The sequence below is a fragment of the Miscanthus floridulus genome, chromosome 4, assembly GCF_019320115.1.
Source record: "Miscanthus floridulus cultivar M001 chromosome 4, ASM1932011v1, whole genome shotgun sequence".
Lineage (NCBI taxonomy): Eukaryota > Viridiplantae > Streptophyta > Magnoliopsida > Poales > Poaceae > Miscanthus > Miscanthus floridulus.
The window spans coordinates 18,534,084-18,554,462 of NC_089583.1; the positions used below are offsets into that span (position 1 = coordinate 18,534,084).

At 43.6% G+C, this 20,379-nt stretch overlaps 1 long non-coding RNA gene and 2 pseudogenes across 1 annotated transcript; all 3 read left to right on the forward strand.

The window, feature by feature from the left end:
- Window positions 1-4,359: 4,359 nt before the first annotated feature.
- On the forward strand, window positions 4,360-8,097 carry LOC136551067 (uncharacterized). The gene is made up of 3 exons (XR_010782433.1): window positions 4,360-4,495; window positions 6,999-7,054; window positions 7,969-8,097. It is a non-coding gene; the product is annotated as an uncharacterized lncRNA (long non-coding RNA).
- On the forward strand, window positions 4,991-6,427 carry LOC136550643 (zinc finger BED domain-containing protein RICESLEEPER 1-like; annotated as a pseudogene).
- Window positions 8,098-13,708: 5,611 nt separating the features above from the next.
- Window positions 13,709-19,587, forward strand: LOC136548166 (uncharacterized; annotated as a pseudogene).
- Window positions 19,588-20,379: the final 792 nt, after the last annotated feature.

Below are 20,379 nucleotides of genomic sequence, written 5' to 3' on the forward strand. Positions count from 1 at the left end.
CACGTCGCCCTGCTCCACCCACATCGCTGCGGTCGTCCTCGCTAGCCTTGTCCGCCTCGTCGCGCGCGCCGTCAACGCGCCAAAATACATGGCTCGAGGTCGGCGCCATGTATTCTGGCGCTGAGGTACCGGCCACATGAACGCCACCTAGGATGCCCTGCTGTGCACGGCCAGGCACCTCGAAGCCAAGATCTATGGCGTCGAGACGTGTTACCTCGGCGCCATGAGTCCTGACGCCGACCCCAGGGTCCAAAGATGAGTTTAAGTCTCTCAAGGGGCCAAACGTAAATTTTCTTCAAAAAAGGGCCAAATTATAAAGAATTAGGTCCTTAGGCACGTGAGGCCACAGCCAAGGTGCTTGAGGAGGAGACCAAGCATGTCATGGAGGATGCTAGCCGTGCGTTTCTCAAGCGCAAGCAAGAGACGGCCACTACTACTGTGCCCCTCGAGCTAGTGGACACCGTAGCAAACAAGCTGTTCACCACAGCTTCCCTATCTATACAGCCACCGAGGAGAAGCACCGACACCAGTCCGACGACTCCATGGCCATCACCGCTGATCATCATCGACAGCGACAGCGACATCGACGATGGCGACTACACCAACATCGAGCCCTGCTTGTTGATGCTCACAGGCGCCCCGAACTTAGGGGTGCGAGGAGGATGCACCATGCTCTTGGCGGGAGCTATCCTCGGCCAGGGCGTCCGGATCCTCGTCGGCCAGGGCGGCGACAGCAACAGTGATTCCTTAGGCCCCATCGCATCTCCATCTGTTGCCAGGATCCGTCCTCCGACATGCAGCGCACCTCTCCGCTGCCATGCCCACCGAGGTCTCCGCGCCCACTCCGTCCAAGAAGAAGCAGCCCTCCTCGTCCTCCAATAGCAAGAAGAAGTCTCTGGCCAACCAGAGAGCCTACATGGAGGTGAGGTGACTTCTTGGCCGTTGAACAAGTCTGCTCGGCTACTTCTCTGCCCCTATTGCTTCTCGTGCTTTAGTTATTTGTAGATTCCACTATGTGAAAAACAGTTTATAGCAACATGGCTTTTTTTAGGGGCGGCTAGCATTGGAGCAGCCCCTACAGTGGCGGTTTGGGATCCAGCACAGTAGCCGCCCCTACAAATGGCACAGTAGGGGCGACTGGTACTACGAGCCACCCCTACAAATGTCATGCCCATGGACTTCACAACTTAGGTCCGCATCTGCCTCCACCCCCTTGGTCTGTCCCTCGCCCCCTCTCCTCTCTTTCTCCAAAGCCACCGCCCCATCCATCTTCGGTCGCCTCCCCCTCCTCTCTTCCTCCGATGATGCCACCACCCCTTCCTCTTCCACCGTTGTGGCCACCATCCCCTCCTCTACATGCGCGGCCACCACCCCTCCACCGGTGCGGCCACAACCCCCTCTGTTCCCCTCTTAGATCTAGATCTAGAAGGGTGGGGAGGTAGGGCTTCCACTATGTCATGGCATCCTCCCCGGATCCGTTGCTCACGTCGCCGCCGCTCATGTCATGCCCGTCGTCAAGCCGCCCACATCGGAGGGCGTGGGTACCTCGTCTTCCTCCACCACCGCTGGTGCCGGAGGCACTCACAAGTCATCGCCGGGAGCCACGACGAGGGCGCAAGGGGTGGTGTGGGCTACGATGAGGATTAAAAGAAGGCCCTCCGCGCATCGTTGCTCCACGTGGTTGCGATTTGAACCCACTCATCCAACTTGTAGTTAGATCCATGTCCACTCAGGCGGGATCGATGTCCACTCAGGCAGGAGCGGCTAGATCCATGGCCTCTTAGGTCTCCTGTTGCTGCTGCGGTGGGGGACTCTACAAGTTTTTTTTACCTTATTGTTCCTGGTCGATTTTTGTACTAGCTCTGATATATGGTGCATCTGTTGATATTTTCCTATATATAGGATACCCTGTCCGTTGATTCAGGAGAAGGGATCCTATCAGGCACTGCCAATTCAAAGCACAGGTAATTTCTTCTGCATGTTAGGCTATTCTATTTACATATAATGTAAAATTCATCTGCATTAGTGAAAGTAGTACACTGGTTTTAGATGAAACATGCCTAAGATAACTCCATAAGAAGTACTATTTAACATGTATTCCTCTTCCTATTTGATTCTTTTACTATCCACTACTCTTGGATCCTCATTGCAATATTAAGAAGTCCATGTACCGTCTACCCCCTGTGTTGGCTGCTATTTCCAAAAGATAGCTTTTATTCATGAGGCTGCCATAATAATGTGCTCATTTTCGTGAGGAAAGACATGTTGGTTCTGTTGACATGAATCAGTTAGTACCAAGGAATGCGTTTTTAATCCACCATTTAAAATTCTTAGCGCCCTGTAATCACTAATTGGGAATCTAGAAAAAAAGAAAGATAATTATTATGGTTATACTTGAAATTTATCACATTAATTAAGTCTCTGTTATCTCTTATAAAACCATGAGAAGAGATGTATGTTGTATACACCATGGATTTTTAGTACAACCACATATGAAAAATTGTATAGTATACTAATATGAATGGGGGCATGTGAGTTTTAAGTCAACCAGTCGACTAGTGGTTATGACTAGTGGTTCTGTTATTAGATTTTTTTCACTGACTTTGATGTGTGACCAACAATGATGTGGATGATGATTTGTAAAAAAATATGGGCATGTAGGTCCTAAGTCAACCAGTCAACACTAATTAGAGAGGTCTGTGCACATATTTGAGTCTGAGTTAATTCTTTTTAATGTCCCAGGGTTGTGTTTGTCTGAGTGTCAATGTGGATGGCAATAGCTGCACGATTTCTGCTGGTGCTTTGAATGGTTTACTGAATAGTATTTAGAATATCCAAGGTGACACTTTCTTGATTTTCTCTTAAGCTGTAAATTCTCTATCTTAATTTGATAGCACTTTTATGGAGCTTTTGTGATTGATAATTCATTTCTTAATTTGTGTGCCTATGAACCTATCATTACAATCTGGACTTGTCTTATTAGCATTTAGAATTAGATTTAAAATAGATACAAGGAACCTGTAGTCATCAACTAATTATATCTTGCAAAGGTAACTGCACTCCCAAGGAAATTATATCACATAAACTGTCCTTTTTAATGCATTGGTCTGAAAAAAGCATTACAACATGAAACCAGATGGGGAATGACCAAGACACTATTAGTTTTGACCTCAAGACATCGGATGCTATCAACATTGCTTAGTACTCGACATATTAGGTAGAGGAAGCCACCACTCTGCCTTATTATTAGCCTTACCTGTGCGTATGGGGCTGCTGGTGGCTTCTTTCCTAACATTTTTCTCTTTGCTAGCATCACATTGAGTTGACATATTGTTTCTCATATCGTTGGATCCATGTTTTCTATTCGTGGGAATCATGTGTCTCGGAGCATTACCACAATGCTATGATATTCCTTATTTCAATTTACAAATTTCTTGTCTTATCAATGGCAAAGTTGCCCTGAAGTGTTACATATTCACTATCTTGATCTCCTTTGTCCTCTGTTTATAGGCGCGGGCTAATAAGATACAGTAAGATCTTGAGGAGCTTGTGAAATCTTTGAATGGGCAATGCAAGATATATGGGTTGAGAGCTAAGCCAACTACTTTAGTGGAATTTCCTTCTGGTAATTTAGTCAGATATTTAGTGGAGCTTATTTTGGTTGTGTTTCTTGTTTAAATGGATACTGTACACTAATTCCCCGTCTGTCAGCTATGAGCTAATGTAAAATACTTTAGTCAGATCTTACTTCATGTATATGAAATTTCTAATTAGCAATTGACTACTATGTGTATAGTTTGATGTGTCATGTATGGTATATATAAGCCTGTGGCATTGAATTATATATGTTCTGGTCAGATTTGAATTATATATGCATATATATATGTTCTGGTCGAATTTGAATTGTAAATTTGAAATTTTTTTGGCGAAAAATGTACTGTAGGGGCGGTTCTAGACTAAACCGCCCCTACAAATAGATATTATAGGGGCGGCTGGTACTACAACCGCCCCTACAAATTGATTTTGTAGAGGCGGCTGGTGTTACCAGCCACCAGCTGCCCCTACAAATTAATTTGTAAGGGCGGTCTGGGAACCGCCCCTATAAATGCATGATTTGTAGAGACGGTATGGTAGGGGCGGCTGGCCGAGCCACCTCTACAAAGCCTCACCAGCTGCCCCTAGAAACCATTCCTGTAGTAGTGTTCTAGACTAGATGCAAATCTGACTGCTTGGATTAACTATATTCAGATTTTGTGGTTGCTGCTTTGGATCCTTTTTCTGCCATATACTTTGTGTCATATAGCAGTGTCTGTTTGAGATTATTCATATTTAGTGTGTTTTCATCAAGCAGGTACCCACCTCCGCTTCCTTCAAAGTTTCTGCTGAAGCTAGATTTCCTATTCCAAGTGCTCATTTGGTGCTGCGTGGGGGTTTCCAAGTGCTGATTTGGTACTGCTTTGGTGTGTGCAGGTTGACACACATACGTGTACAGCAGGTAAAAGACCTGTTAACTTTCTTGGACTTTGGCAGTGATTTTACTATCAATTGAGCCCGAACATGTTGGTATATACTGAGTTTTATGCAAATACTAGGCGCACTGATTGGAATCGATCCATCCATCCATGCTATATGTAGAGGGAGTGGGCAATACAATTTGAATTGTTCTGCATCCATATCAGTTCACCAGTAGATGAAACTGTCACAGGCTGCATTTTTAACGCTGTTCCTTACATTGCCATTGTCCCGACCCATACATTTTTGGATGTTTTAGAACAAAAAATCTCATTAGTTTGCAGTGAGCTCTACAATAATCGTGAAAACAAATTTACAAACATTTTGCGGTCAGCTGTACTATTATCATGAAAACAAATTAGGCTTATAATTTTTTTGTGAAATTCAGCTTCTTTGCGTCTTACTTTAGTATCCTATCAATCGATTGTCATTCATTGGTTTAGGGGACTCTAATTTATTAGTATGAGTGTTTGATATTATGGAGAGGGTTTCATCAGCAATAGCAGCAGAAGTTGAGGATAGTCTTGATGCTATCTTCACTGATCAATCAGGCCTGTCAGGGAAAAAGAGGGCTAAAGTTTGGGCTTATGTTGACTCAGAAATTGTTGATGGAATTGAGAAGGTTGTCTGCAAGTATTGCAAGCTCCAGTTGTCTTCTGTGTCAGAGAAAGGGACAACTCACTTGAATAGGCATATTGGATATTATTGGCATCATATCCCTCAAGAGGACAGGGACAGATTCTTAGCAACTTTGAAGAACAAGTCTGATAGAGATAATTCTGTATTTGATCCTGTTGTATTCAGAGGTCTGATTGCAAAGTACTTCCATAGTGCTGAGATTGCATTTCAAAAAGCAGATGATCGTGCTTGGAAAGAGATGATAAATTATGCTCAGCCTTCATTCAATGTGGTGGGTCGACAAACTGTCTGATGTTGTATGAAGAAGAGAAATTATAGCTACATCAAAAGATCACAAAGTTGAAGTCTCATGTCAGTTTAACTGCTGATTTGTGGTCGTAAAAAAAAATTGGGGTATCTTGGAGTTACAACTCATTACATTGATGAAGAGTTTGAGCTCCATAAGAAGATTATTGCATTCAAGCAGATCTCTTTCCCCCATAACTCATTTGTTGTGCAAGATGGCATCACGACTTGCTTGATGGAGTGGGATTTAGTTGATCGTGTGTTCACGGTGACTTTAGATAATGCAAGCGTGAACAACTGAGTGATTAGAGACTTGTGTGCCACTTTAGGTGCTCAGATGTTCTTTAAGGGTGAACACCTACATGTTAGATGTGCTGCTCATGTGTTCAATATAATGGTCCAAGCAGGATTACAAAGTCATACCAAATGCAGTTGGAAGGGTAAGAGACATTATCAAGGTTGTCACATCTACACCTTCTTGTCTGTAAACATTAACTCAATCGTTCAGGCATTAGGTCTCAAAGGCAAGTTGGGGCTAGTTCTAGATGTTCCCCACCGCTGGAATGCTACATATGACATGTTGAATGAAGCTCTGAAGTATAAAGTAGCTCTCAACAGATTCGCAGATGAGCAATATCAGGATGTTCCTAGTGAACAAGATTGGCAGAAAGCTGAATCGCTTCATGAATTTCTAGAACAGTTCAGTGAGGCTACAAAAGCATTTTCTGCGGATAGGCATCCAACAGCCCATCTCTTTCTGAAGATGTTGATGGCAGTCCGAGATGTATTGCTTGATGAGACGTGGAATACCAATGAACTGCTCAATGAGTTGGCTGAAGCTATGTAAACCAAGTTTCAGAAATACTGGGCTGCGCCTAGTATGATACTTCTCATAGCTGCTGTCCCGAATCCATCCATGAAAGCTGACTTTGTCAGGTTCTTTTACATGAATGTTGAGAATGCAGAAGCGGAAGCGAAGATGAGAGCTTAGGCAATACTTGAAGAAATATTATCTAGAGTATGAGAGGATTGTGAGGAACAACACCGGTCCTATCTTCATTTCATATGAAGAGGAAGTATTAAGTCAGGGCGATTCGAGTTCTTCTGGACTTTGTGGCAAACGACGTGTAGAGTTTGCATTTGCTCAATTTTCATCACAAAACTCGAGTACTCGCTCAGAAAGATCAGAATTGGATATTTATTTGGATGATCCTAGAGTAGTTGTGAGACAGACAGAGAACTTTAATGTTCTAGCATGGTGGAAGAAAAACTCGGATGCCTATCCTATCTTGTCTTTGATGGCCAGAGACTTCTTGTCTATTCCTGTTAGCATAGTGTCCTCAGAATCTGTTTTTAGTGCTGCTGGAAGGATACTTGGCAAAAATAGGACATCTCTCTCTCTCTCTCTCTCTCCAAAAACTCTTGAAGCGTTAGTCTGTGCGAAAGATTCTTTGATTGGCTTTAATGATGCAGAAGAAGGTGATTATCATATTTAAGATACATATTGCAAAGCCGGTTTTGTTTACAATAGTGGTTTAATATGTTTGTCTTGTTCAATGCAGGTGAACCAATGACTGGACATCGCATGTTTGAATCAGATGAAGTAGATGATTGACAGGTTAGTGCACTAGCTGTTGGTTCACTAGAAATGTGTTGATCAGCCACTGAATATGAAATTGACTTCTTTAAATCAGCCATGCTTCACTGCATATTTTTTTGGTATTAGATTATGGTCTAATCAGCCACTGCATTAATATATGACTAAGTGGATTCCAGCTTCACGTATTAGCTACTTAGCTACAATAGGTTTTAGTTGTTTGTTTGCAGCCACACCTGCAGCCTAGGAAAGCTGCAGCGAGCACTCTATTTGTAGGCAAATACTTCCACCTTTACCAATCAGTTACTCTGAACTTTTTTCCTTTTTGAAATGCAAATACTTCCAATTGCCATATTCTTAGAATGAATCATTCTTTCCTTGAGCTTCATACAGTTCATACATAAGAGACACAACATTTAGGAGGCATTCAGTTTATTTGACACAGTGGTGCAGCTATTTGATTGAGTAACCGCCTCAAGATAACATAGAAAATTGCAAGGAAAAGGAAAGTGCTTCACTGTTCATGACTCAAGAGGGACGTCATAACTTATCCATAGATCTCAACCTTTTCGTACTCACACGACAGTCTTTGTTTGTTTCTTTTTTCTAGTGCACTGGAGATATTTCGTTTATCTGTCAAGGTACAATTCTAATGATAAACAATTTAAAAGGCACTAGCTAAGTACTTACCATTTAGAATTCTCATCCAGGTGTTTTTTGCTTGCCTCCCTGACTTTGTTTGGTTAGTCGGCATATCAAGTTTCCTTGTCTTGTCTGATGGCATAAAACTTAGTGATAGTTGTGCTGATTAGCTTGCTATGCTGATCTGTTATTGTAGCTGAGGGAACTGGAAAGGGGTGTAGAAATCCTTGTACCGTAAGATTGTTGAAAATATATATTCTTCCCTTACATATGTATATTTGATTCATTTGCAGGTGTTTAGGCTGCACAATCACTTCAAATGGTTAAACTAAGCAACTCGCTTGTACTATGATGATCTTGTACCTCTTCTAGCAACTCGCCAGTCAATCTGCAGAACTTTTGTGTTTGCTTGTTCTAATTCCATTGTAATCGAACTGGATGTAATTTATTGATTGTCTGTCAGTTATCTTGAACTATTCGCCGTGTTCGCTTGGCTGATAAGTCATGGCTAAAAGTACTGTTGGCTAATTTATTGTAAAAGAAAAATACTGTTTGTTCGCTGAAAAAGTACGGATTATAAGCCAAGCGAACAGGACGATTGACGTTTTGCTTGTTTGCTAGTACATTTGAATATAGTATGTGCCGGCCCTTGGGTTGTCAGTGCTGATCGGCCCGTATAATTAAAAGGATCAGGAGTGGGTTAGGATAGTGCAAATTAAAGGATCGGATTGGATCGGGCTATATACTATAATTTCAAGTTGGAACAGGATCAGGCTTACAACCTAATCACACAGGATTGGAGTGGGGCTTGGAGCGGATCACGACCCATTCCTAGGCGGCGAGTGACACTACCGGAAACAGTGGCTTTGCCGTGTGCCACAGGCACTCGACAAAGCCCACAAAACACTCGGCAAAGGATTTGCCGAGTGTACACTCGGCAAACAGCACTCGGCATCTACAGTGCCGGCAAATGTCTCTTTGCCGAGTGTTTTCTATCGGGCACTCGGCATATACTTTGCCGAGAGCTGAAACCAACGCTCGGCAAAAAAAAGTAACGCTACGGCGCGGAGACGGTCACGGCGCCTTTGCCGAGTGTCCCGGACCTGACACTCGGCAAACCTGACATCTTTGTCGAGTGTCAAATCTCGGGCACTCGGCAAACCTTAATTCTTTGCCGAGTGTCAAATACTGGACACTCGGCAAACACTGGCCCAGAAAGTACAAATGTTGGCTTCTTTGCCGAGTGTCTAGTATCTGACACTCGGTAAACATGCTGTGTAGATGGGTCCTATAAAAATCAATTGCATCTATAGGTTCATATACTGTCTAATAGGTGAAGATAGGTCATAATCCCATCCGAGGATGTGTAGATGTGGTTAGTTTTCATGCTCTACTCGTATCCGAGACAGAATTTCGGCAACACCTCCCCTCTGTTCTCCAAATACCGTCCTAGCAGGGAGATTGTGTATCCGGAGAACAACAGGGAGATGCTGCTAAAACTCTGTCTCGGATCCGAGTAGAGCATGGAAACTAACTCTATCTACACATCCTCGGGCTGTCCAAAAAACATGGACAATTCAAAACAGATACGGTTATAGATATGCAAAGATCTGCATATTTCCAACCGTATCTGTTTTGAATAGGAGACGCCTAGCTAGGTTACGTGATATACGAACATGATATGGAAAGAGGGGTGTAGGATGCCTCACCTTGCTGTCCTGCAAAGTGACGAGTCGAGGACGGTGGGGAATGATCCTTGCAATAGCCTCTCCTGCAACAAACGAACATAATAGTGTCAATTGTAAATTTCGGCAGCACGTCCCCTGCACAGTGAGTTAACCAAAACCTACAACAAACCAACGGCACGATGGCCGACAACCACATACAGAGTCCAAGAAATAATGCTGAAACAACTTGTTGCAGAGCTAACAAAGTTTCACTAGTAGAGATCAGACCTTTCATCCGAGGCTAAAATGGGCTCTAGTCCCGGCATTTTTTGCGTCCGGGACTAGAGAGACCTTTAGTCCCGGTTGGTGTCTCCAACCAGGACTAAAGGTCCCTGCCCAACGGCTACTGCGCTCGGCACAGTGGTAGGGGACCTTTAGTCCCGGTTAGAGACACCAACCGGGACTAAAGGTGGACCTTTACTCCCGGTTGGAGCCACCAACCGAGACTAAAAGTCCTCTAACCTTTAGTCCCGGTTGGTAACACCAATCGGGACTAAAGGGTGACCTTTTATTTCGGGTTGGTATTACGAACCAGGACTAAAGGTCTCCCACCCGGGACTAAAGGTCCCTCACGGGTCAATTTAAAAGTAGGAGCGCAGAGGACTATGTCACATGCGGTGTGCAGTTGAGTTGGTAAGGAATCTATACGTGATGAGAGAGGTCTTGTGTTCGAATCCCACATAGCGCAAGCGAGGTCTCAAGAAATTTGTTTATTTTTTGTACACCCTTTAGTCCTAGATTCTTACTCCCGGTTGGGAAACCGGGATTAAAAGGGGTTCCCAACCGGGAGTAGAGCCGGTCTCTCTACCAGTGTTTACATGAAAGTGCGAGCATCCCATAGCCTTGGAACTAATCATGACTCAAACCTAAAAAATAAGGTGCATTGCATTGCTCCCATTTCATCATTACCATAGCCATTGGACTAAAGAAAAACTCACAGCACAATTTTTAGGAAAACTAAGATTACTATGCATTCATATTGCAACAAGCGTACAATACCTAAACAAGCATGGATTTGCCAGATATAAGATTAGCCAAAGTGCACAGTTCTAACCAAAATAATAGCTGTCAAAAATTAAGTAACATGCAAAAGATCCCAAGAGTAAGCTGTATCCTACTGGAAGGAGCCTTGAAAACGGATTTCAGAAAAACTACCACCATAGATTATTTTTATACACCCTTAATACCTGTCTCCTACCATGCTATTTGAGGGTTTGTTAACAATTACCACCTAACCTAAGTTTGTGCTAGATTCCTAATGCATACACGATATAAACATGATCTGGGAACTGTCCTAAAAACAAATGAAATATAAGTGATTAGAAGAATATTAATATCCTTTTCTTGTCAAAACTGACCTTGACTTTTAATCTTTAAGATCTATAACACTTAGCAATATCCTAGTAGAAGAGTAAATGAATGCAAGGACAACCTGATACATCACTCTGAACTGCCTAGCAAGATTACATAGTTACAGGTGCAACTACAATCGAAGCATACATTGCGATGGCATTACATGTCCATATGGAAGTTAATTATACTCTGGCAAATAACTAAGCATGAGTGCATGACAGTTACTACTCAACTCAATAACGTTGACTAATCTCTTATGCATCTAAATTAGCCCTTTGCCCGTTTCTACCAGGATCATAGTTCGAAGCAAGTACCCTCCCCTCCCCTCAACACACCTCACGACACCAAAGCTTGGATGACTAGTGCTGACATACCACGATCAAGGAAGAGATTTTGTTCTAGCCAAACAAAAACCAACTAGTGTGCCAATGCTGATTGTAGCAGGTATATGTCTAAGAGTAATGTACCTAGAGTTCACAACCGTGTCCTAGAACAACACCAACCCCATTCCACACGCAAAGGCTAGGGCTTGCTTCATTACCAGGAAGCGACGGAAGCGGTGGGGAGTCCGGTGCCGGGAGCCTGCGTCGTCGGCTCGTGGGGGCGGGCGCCGGGTGCGGGACACCGGGGGCTGAGCGCGGGGTGCTGGGAGCCTGCGTCGTTGGCGTGCGGGGGCGAGCGCTGGGGGCCGGGCGCGGGGCGCCGGGAGCCTGCGTCGTCGACGCGCGGGGGCGGACGTCGGGTGTGGGACGCAGAGTGCCGAGGGCTGGTAGGGCGGGCGCGGGCACGGGGCCGGCGGCGTGGTCTGGTTTGGGCACGGCAAAGTGTTTGAGTGTGTGCGGCCGGGTGCGGCACTTGGGGTGGTTACGAGGGAGGTTTGCCGAGTGCCCGCGATCTAGCACTCGGCAAACCCCTATTTTGTTTTTTTTTTTTCATTTTCAAAACCTAAACTATTGCGCGTGTGTGGAGCCCGTAAAGCTGTTAGCCGAGTGTCCCAGTTCTGACACTCGGCAAGCAACAGGTTTGCCGAGTGCTATATCGCGGGCACTCGGCAAACCCGTTTTATTTTTTTCCCATTTCCAAATCCTAAACTACTACGCGTGTGTGGGGCCCTTAAAGCTGTTTGTCGAGTGTCCCAGTTCTAACACTCCGAAAACTATAGGTTTGTCGAGTGCTAGATCGCAGGCACTCGGCAAACCCGTTTTATTTTTTTCCATTTCCAAATCCTAAACTACTGCACATGTGTGGGGTCCATGAAGCTGTTTGCCTGAGTGTCACAGGTCTGACACTCGGCAAAATCCATGTTTGTCGAGTGCCATCTCAGGGACACTCGGTAAACTTCGCAAACTTTTTTTTCATTTTCCTTCTTTTACCATGGCCTCCACGTATGATATCACGAGATCTCGACAAATCTCATGATTTTCAGACTTTGTTTGTTTTTTTAGAATTTTAAAACCATTCGGCCACACGTTCGTGGTCGTGTTTCCTGAACAAGATGTTCGAAATTTCTTTTTATTTCCTAGGTAAGGCCTCACACCGAACTCAATAACATGAATATTATTTTTCTACTCATTTTATTCTATTATTTGAATCACTTGCAGTTCAAATTTGACTTATACCAAAAAATTCCTTGAAATACAATAAATTAATTAAATATAGCAAATGGATCCAGAAATATACCAAATCTTAACATAGAGTACCACATGTTGTATGTGGACAGTAGAAAAAGTTTCAAGGCCAGAAGAGAAAAAAAACTTATTATTTCATGCAGTTGTAGCTCAAATTCAATGTATATCAATTAAAATTCTATAATTGCACTTAATAAATTAAAATTATCAAACGGATCAAAAAAATTACTAAAATTACACATGAATCAATCTTGTTCTCTATTGCCTATACAAAAAGTTTTGAAATCAACCCCCAATTCAACCGTCACTTTGACTCTAAATCGTACCGAATCCTTCTCAACGCTACGATACGCTACCATTCTTCTTCTCAGATACTTCGGTTTGTAAACATCATACGTGACAGATTATGCGAAACCTTCTCATTTTTTTACCACGGCCTCCACGTATGATATCACGAGATCTTGACAAATCTCATGATTTTCAGACTTCGTTTGCTTTTTTTTTAGAATTTAAAAATTATTCGGCCACACGTTCGTGGTCGTGTTTCCTGAACAAGATATTCAAAATTTCTTTTCATTTCCTGGGTAAGGCCTCACACCGGACTCAATAACTTGAATATCATTTTTCTACTTATTTTATTATATTATTTGAATCACTTGCGGTTCAAATTTGACTTATAAAAAAATTACTTGAAATGCAATAAATTAATTAAATATAGCAAACGGATCCAGAAATATACTAAATCTTAACATAGAGTACTACATGTTGTATGTGGACAGTAGAAAAAGTTTCAAGGCCAGAAGAGAAAAAAAACTTATCTATTTGCCGAGTGCGAAAAAAAAACACTTGGTAAAATTATTTCTTTGCCCAGTGTTAAAGGAAAACACTCGGTAAACTTCTTTGCCGAGTGCCACTAACGGACACTCGACAAACTCCTAACGACCGACACACTAGCTGACGGATATCCACGTGGCTGTTTTTTTGCCGAGTATCTCTGTTTTGCCGAATGTTTTTTCTAGTTCGCCGAGTGGTCTTTTTTCAGCACTCGACAAAGATATTAGTATGCCGAGTGTAGTTTCTGATGTACTCGACAAACAACTTTTTTGTTGAGTGCCGGATAGAATGCACTCGATGAAGGTTTTGACACTCGGCAAATCTGGTGTTTCCGGTAGTGCGACGAGCCTCCGTCCCAAAACCCCAGTTCTCCCTAGTTGGCTGCGGCATGGTAGCTCTCGCCGGCGATCAGCCGAGAAATCGCCAACTCTGGGAGAGATCCAACACAACCTAGGTGGAGGTGATCTCGCGGCGACGGCGTTGGGTCAATGATGCGTGACATTCGGGAGAAGTTCCGGGCGGCGCTGCCGGTGACGAAGGTGGCGCCAGCGAGGGCCTTTCACCCCCAGATCTCGCTCCTGCCGGTGATGAAGGCGGCGGCGGCGAGGGGGAGAAGGAGGACCTTCTTAGCGCGCTCCCCGATGACATCCTCCTCCTCGTCCTCCTCCACCTCCCTTCTGCCGCAGCCGCCCCGCGGACCTGCGTCCTTTCTCGTCGCTGGAGCCGCCTCTGAGCGCAGCTCCCGGAGCTGCGGTTCCCGCTCCCCCCCGAACCGGCTGCTGCGCGGCCCTCGCCGGTCTCGGCGTGCGCGGCTCTCGCCCAACATGAGGCGCCCGCGCTCAGGCTCCTGAGCATCGTGGCCAACGATGCCGACCCGAGGGACGCGGCCGCGGTACTCCGCCTTGCAGCGCCCCGCCTCACCAACGAGCTCCTTTTCCATAACGTGCTGACGAAGGTTCCGGATGCCGGTGTAAGGGCCGCCGTTGAGATGCCCTGCTTCGACAGGGCCGAACGGCTTATCCTTCGCCTAGGTTACCTTGGTCTCGTGCTGCCACCGTCCGGCGTGTTCACAAAGCTCACCATGCTGGACCTAGCCTACGTCCAGTTCCCAGGCGCCTGCGACATCGGCGACGCCTTCTCGTCTGCTCCTTGCCCTTCATTGCGACAACTTCGTCTTGTCGACACTCGGGTGCCCAACCTCGCTATCTTCTCAGAGTCTCTCCTAAGCTTGTGGTTGGAAGCTGTCAAAGGGTTGCAGCAGCTCACTGTTGCGTCACCGATGCTGATAGAATTGCGTATTGTTCACTGCTTCGTCAGGCAACCAGTGGTTGACATCGTTGCTCCTGTTATGGAAATGATTCAGTGGCATGATAGATATGATCCCATCTCAGTCCATCTTGGTGAGATGGTGCATCTACAGAGACTGGCAACCTTATTCCTTGAATTGCGTGATCATCAGTACAATTGGGGCACTTTGATGTTATTGCAGTGCTTTCAGAAGATCCCTTATCTTTACATTTCAATCGTCCATCCACCTGTGAGTACTCTTTATACGTGTCCTGTTATCATGCATTTGAAACTTTCTTTATTTAAATGTTGCTAAGTACAATTGTCTAGTAACTGTAAGTTTTTTCAGATGAAAGGCTAGTAACTGTAAGTTTGTAACAAAAACTACTTCGGAGTAGTAGTGTTGATAGATCTCGATGTAGTCAAGCAACTGACTGTCAATATAATGCCTGGTGCAACAACCTTCAGTTGTAGGGACACGTATACAGCAGACTGTTTTAACACTTGACCATACATGGGCATGTGCAACCATCAGATGTATACATGACTATTTGATCTGGCAAGCAAATGAATTGGGGATTTTTCATCCCACCTCAAGCCAAATGGACTGATGCTGCAAGACACATGTTCATTACTCTTTAGCTAATTTATAGTAGAACACAAAAAATGGAAAAAAAAACTTTTTATAACTCCTGTTTCCTTTCATTAAATATGAAGTGTTTATCAGGATTAGTAGTTGAGAATCATGTTGAATTAATCTGGTATCCTGTTGTTATCTTGATCAGTAGCTTAGACGATTGTCTTGGTATTGGTATCATCCATGATGGTGCTACAGCGTGTGAATAAATGAAAATCATGTTAGATGACGATGCTGCCATATTTTCCCATGAATGTTTGTTTAATTTTTTGACAACAAGTTTCGGTATCAAGTGTGGAATGGTTTAAAAGGAAATGTGAACATGGTATTGAGTTATCAGCATGGGTAGATAAACAACAACAAAGCATTTTAGTTTGAAGTGAGTTGAGGTAGGCTAGCGATTAAACCCAATAAGTATCCAAACATTAAAAAGAAGTTATAAGTAATAGTAAAATGTTCTTTTTTGAGATATTCCATCAAGTATCTCTTTACAAACTCTTCTCGTGTTAGGTTTGTTTGAGCCCTGCTGCCTTACTATTCTTCTATGCACCAGTGACTCTAGTGGCATTTGTTGGATATGTCCATACCATTTCAAAGATGGACAAGGTTTTATTCGTTTGGTGGCACCCCTATCCACATATATCATTAGATACATTCCTTTTTTTGTATGACTACACATGACAATTTTTAAGAACTTCCCATTTCTTATATGAAATTTTCATTCGGTTTGTTTTCTGAAGTCTCACATTCGTAGGATTATCGAGGTTATTCATTTAAGGTAAATCCTATAGATGGTTCGGGTTTAGTCTTCCTTTTTTATATAAAATATGATGTACCTTGGTACCTTATATTGAATGATTGATTACTTCAACTGCTTTTTGTCAGTTTTTCCCGTCGATGCACTGGTATAGTTGTAATGTTTACTTATTTAGTCAACGACATGAATTCAGGAGTGGATGGTAGTGTGTTACTTGGGGCATATTCAACTCAGTTAAGGCCTAAACAGGCTGAGTGTTTAGTTTTAGTTGTGATTCTTTACCAGAGACATCTTGTGTCATTAGTCTGCAAAACAATTCTAAAGTAGTTTGCTTGTATTTTGTAACAAGTCATTCCTTGTGAGAAAATCAGTTATTCTAGAGAGTTGCTTCATTTCTTGCTGCATATGAAATTTTGTTGTGGCTTTTTATGAATTTGCAGAAGATGGTTAACTACCATTACTTGATGGAAGCTCTAACCTTGCCCCCAGTTGAGGACTTATGGCTGCGCTTAGTAACAATTGGACATGCTGTTGTCTCTTGCATAAGTATAAGAAGGCTGTTTCTGCAGACACATGAAGACATTCCGGTATGCTTCACCTTATCAGCTTTGAATACTTTGGTTACTTGGAAAGTGGTGGAAGATTTTCATTTGGTGCACTAATGCTTGACCAATGGTGATACATTATACTTCAGGAGTTAGTTTGCTACGCTTAGGTGTAGTTTTCTACTTTTCTTTAATGGTTTGTTTCTGGAAGATATAATTGTATGGATCCATACTAGCAGCTGTGCATCAATTCAAAAATACAATGAAAAGTTGCAGCCCTACTTTGGATCCTAATTAATTTCCAGCGTAGATGTTGCTCACTGGCATCAGGTTTCAAACTGATGGTATAATTTGCTCACACAGTCTAGTGTTTAAGCTAATTTTACTTCTCATTATGCCATGCTAAAGGCTCTGTTGAAACCCTAAGAAGCAAAATTCATCAATTATACTCTATTTACAGTTGGTATATTTTTTGTGTCATTTTGTAGAAATTTTGTTTTCTACAATTCTCTATATATACATGCCACGAACTCATTGCTGCAATTGGCTAACACCAAATGATATCCCATTCTTATGCAAATTTTGGCATATGTTGTTCACATTTCCACTTTCTAAATGACTGTAAATCGAATTGATTTCCAGTTTCTCCTGCTTTTCTTATTGTCAATAGCCGTTGAAAAGATTGTTGAGAAGTTATCCTATCTTATGTCTATGGTCATCATCAGGAACAATCTGCTTGTTCGCCGGGTTGTGTTTGTCATCAGCCGCAAGACTGGAAAACTGAGGAGCTCTGCTTGAATTCTCTCGAGGAATTGGATATTTGTGGATTCAGCGTTGCAGATTGTGATTTAGCATTTGTGAAACGACTATTGGGATGGACACCAGTGCTCAAAACAGTTACTATAAATTTTGATCCTTCGGCCACTCTCGATGAGGATCTCTGTAAGGAGCTACTTGGCCTCTCTGGACCAGATTCTAGCATGAAGATTTACGTTTACTGCAATGGGACAAAGGTGATGTACACACCGGTAGGCTAGGGCAGCTTTAAGGGCCGTCTCTTGCTGACTACTAGTCATATGGCTGTAGCATTCTAGCATTCTGTGTAACTGTGTGTCCAACTGCTTGCTTCTGTTCTCAAGTGTGGTTCGTACATTTGCTAATTTAGCCTCGATGTGTAATGTAATCAGGGATTAGCATTAGCTTCTGTTTGAGAGCTAGCTAGACAGGCTTTGCTGTTTGTGTGGTGCGGATACTGAGTTCACTGAAGAGGTGTGCTGTTAAAGTATTTGAGTTATCAAACGCAACGTTCACTCAGACCCCTGCTGATTGACACAAGATTTTGCACTGATGTACGATTCGTCAGAAGATTTACCTTCACTTTGCATTGCCAGCCCGTTGTTTGTGGAAAAAAAGACGATCGAACTTTGCGGCCCATTCGCCCAGGCGCCAGGCCCAGACCAAATACTAATTTTACGTGAAGCCCCAAGCTCCTGCGGCCCATTCGCAGGGCGGTCGAACGTCACACACACTGTCCGCACTCCGCCGAGGCGCCGACAGAGCTCATTTGCTCGCTTCGGCCGCACCCAGCTTCTTCCTCGGCACTCCTCTAGGGTTTTGTTAGAAATCCCCCAAAATCCCCATTCGATCCTCATCCTCGGCACCGCCCGGCACCGGCGCCGGCGCCGTCGACCACGGCCATCTCCGGTGTCTGGTAAGCCCCCATTTGCCTCCCCATTGCTGCATTTTCCCCCTCGCATCCCCTCACACCTCCATCTCGCTCGGTCCCCGCTTTTCACACAGACTGCTCTCGGAGGGAGGCATGGAGGGCTGCCAAGGCCTGGCGCGACCTCATCACCCACCCCGACCACCGTAAGAAGCTCCGCCAACCCATGCAAGGACTGTTCCTCCAGACGTCCGAGGTTGACGACGATGAATTGGATGACGATGAATTGGGCCGTATCAGTTTCAGTTTCATCGACCTGACAGTCAGATCCGTGCCTCTGGACATCGACCCCTGCTTCTCCTTCTTGACAGAAATGACTGGGATCGAGGCCTTCTTGTTGGATTCCTGCAACGGGCTTATCCTTTTCGGGCAGCGTCAGGAACTGTCTCACCTATTAGATGGCTACATCGTGTGCAACCCGACCACAAGGCAATGGTCAGCCGTGCCTGCTTGCGGCTCTCTTGCAGGGTTAAGCGATCCCCATTTGGCTTTCGATCTGGCCGTATCCTATCACTTTCATTTGGTCCTGTTCCAGATTGCGAATGTCGTCGAGAAGGTAGTGTTGTTGCATGTTTACTCGTCTGAAACTGGGACCTGGAGTCAAAACCAAATTGATGAACAAAAAGAGCAAGGACAATTGGAAGGGTGGCATCATCAGTTTGCACTAGATGCTATCTACCATCCGTGCGCCTTTGTTAATGTCTTCCTACATTTTATAGTTTGGGGCTCAGATGGACAGCACATACTTGTTGTAGATGTACAAGGGAAGGCAAGAAGGATGATCACTGTGCCAGGTATTATTTATTATTTAGGTCAATCCCAAGGGCACCTACGTTGCGTGACTCTAGAGTCTGCTGATGAAAAGAACGAGAAACTATCCATCTAGGTTATTCAGGATTATGGTACACAGGAATGGGTGTAGGAATGTGTGTTAAGAACACTGTGGAACTATCCATCTTTGGAGAGAGTTGCACACGAGTTACATTAGAGCTTCAGGGTGGTTGACATTCATCAAGATTGTAATGTGGTTTTCTTTTTTGAGTCCATGAGCTGTAACAATAATCTGACAGCATACGACATGGACCGTAAGGAACTGAGTGTCATTGCCCAGTGCGGAGGCTCCCACATGAGTGGGGTTTGGGGAAGGGAAAAAATCGAGGCAAGCCTTCCCCGCGCAAAATATGAGGAGAGGCTGCTTCGAATCCACGACCTGGTGAAATTCCAGTAGACTTAGGTGAAATGTTCTGCTTGTGCTTGGATGTATGCCTTCTCATGCTTTTGATCTAATTAGTACTGCAAGCCTGTTGAGACATTTATGTAGTCATACCTTTATGGATGCTAGTTATATTAATGATAATGAATGTTGTTGCACAAGTTGAACAATTTAGATTTTTGGTAATATGTTTTATGATTGGCATGTTTTTTTTTCGTGGCTGTATCAATGAGCAATTATTTACAGTGAATTTAGTTTGTTTGGTCGTGTGTTTATTTATGTCAATCAAAAAAAAAATATCTTCCATATTTTGCTAATGTTGCATGTATGGAATGGCTTCAAACTGAAGGCTTGCGGTTACATCAAAAGTTTAGAACCAAAATGTCTTATTTATGCTACAGTAAAAACAGATGTGCTGGAGAGGTAATCTCTTTGGAGGAAACTGGTACAGTTTCAAATGTAATATGTGCAATTAATTGTCATGTGGGCATGCCACATCTTATCTTCCTAATAGAACATCAGTGGTAGTGTTGGTAATGGTAGAGGCATTCCCAAGGAACTTCGATCCAACCGGATCTGCCTGAATTGTATACTCCGGATCTGCCTGGAAGAAAGGTTAGTTCTCTCCAAGAGAAGTTATAATGTTGGGCCTACCTGATGCTGAGAGAAAGCTATATGGCTATTTCTAAATGTCATGAAACCCTGAGAAAAACTGTATTTCTAAATGTCAATTGTTTTCTTTCCATCAATCAATAGTTGAGCTTGTGCTTTCATGACAACTTATGACATGTTCTTTCTTCAAGTGTGATTCAGATTTAAATCTGTATTGAAGTTCTGAAAAATGTCCTGTGTCGGGAGCTGTCAGCTCCTTGCTTGTTCTTCCTTGGAAAATAACTGAGCATATTCGTAGAGTTCAGCAAGGTCATTACCTGGAACTTGCTGGAGCATGTCAAGACCTTTGAAACTGTCACCAATCCAGATTGAAAATAACCAAGAAAAT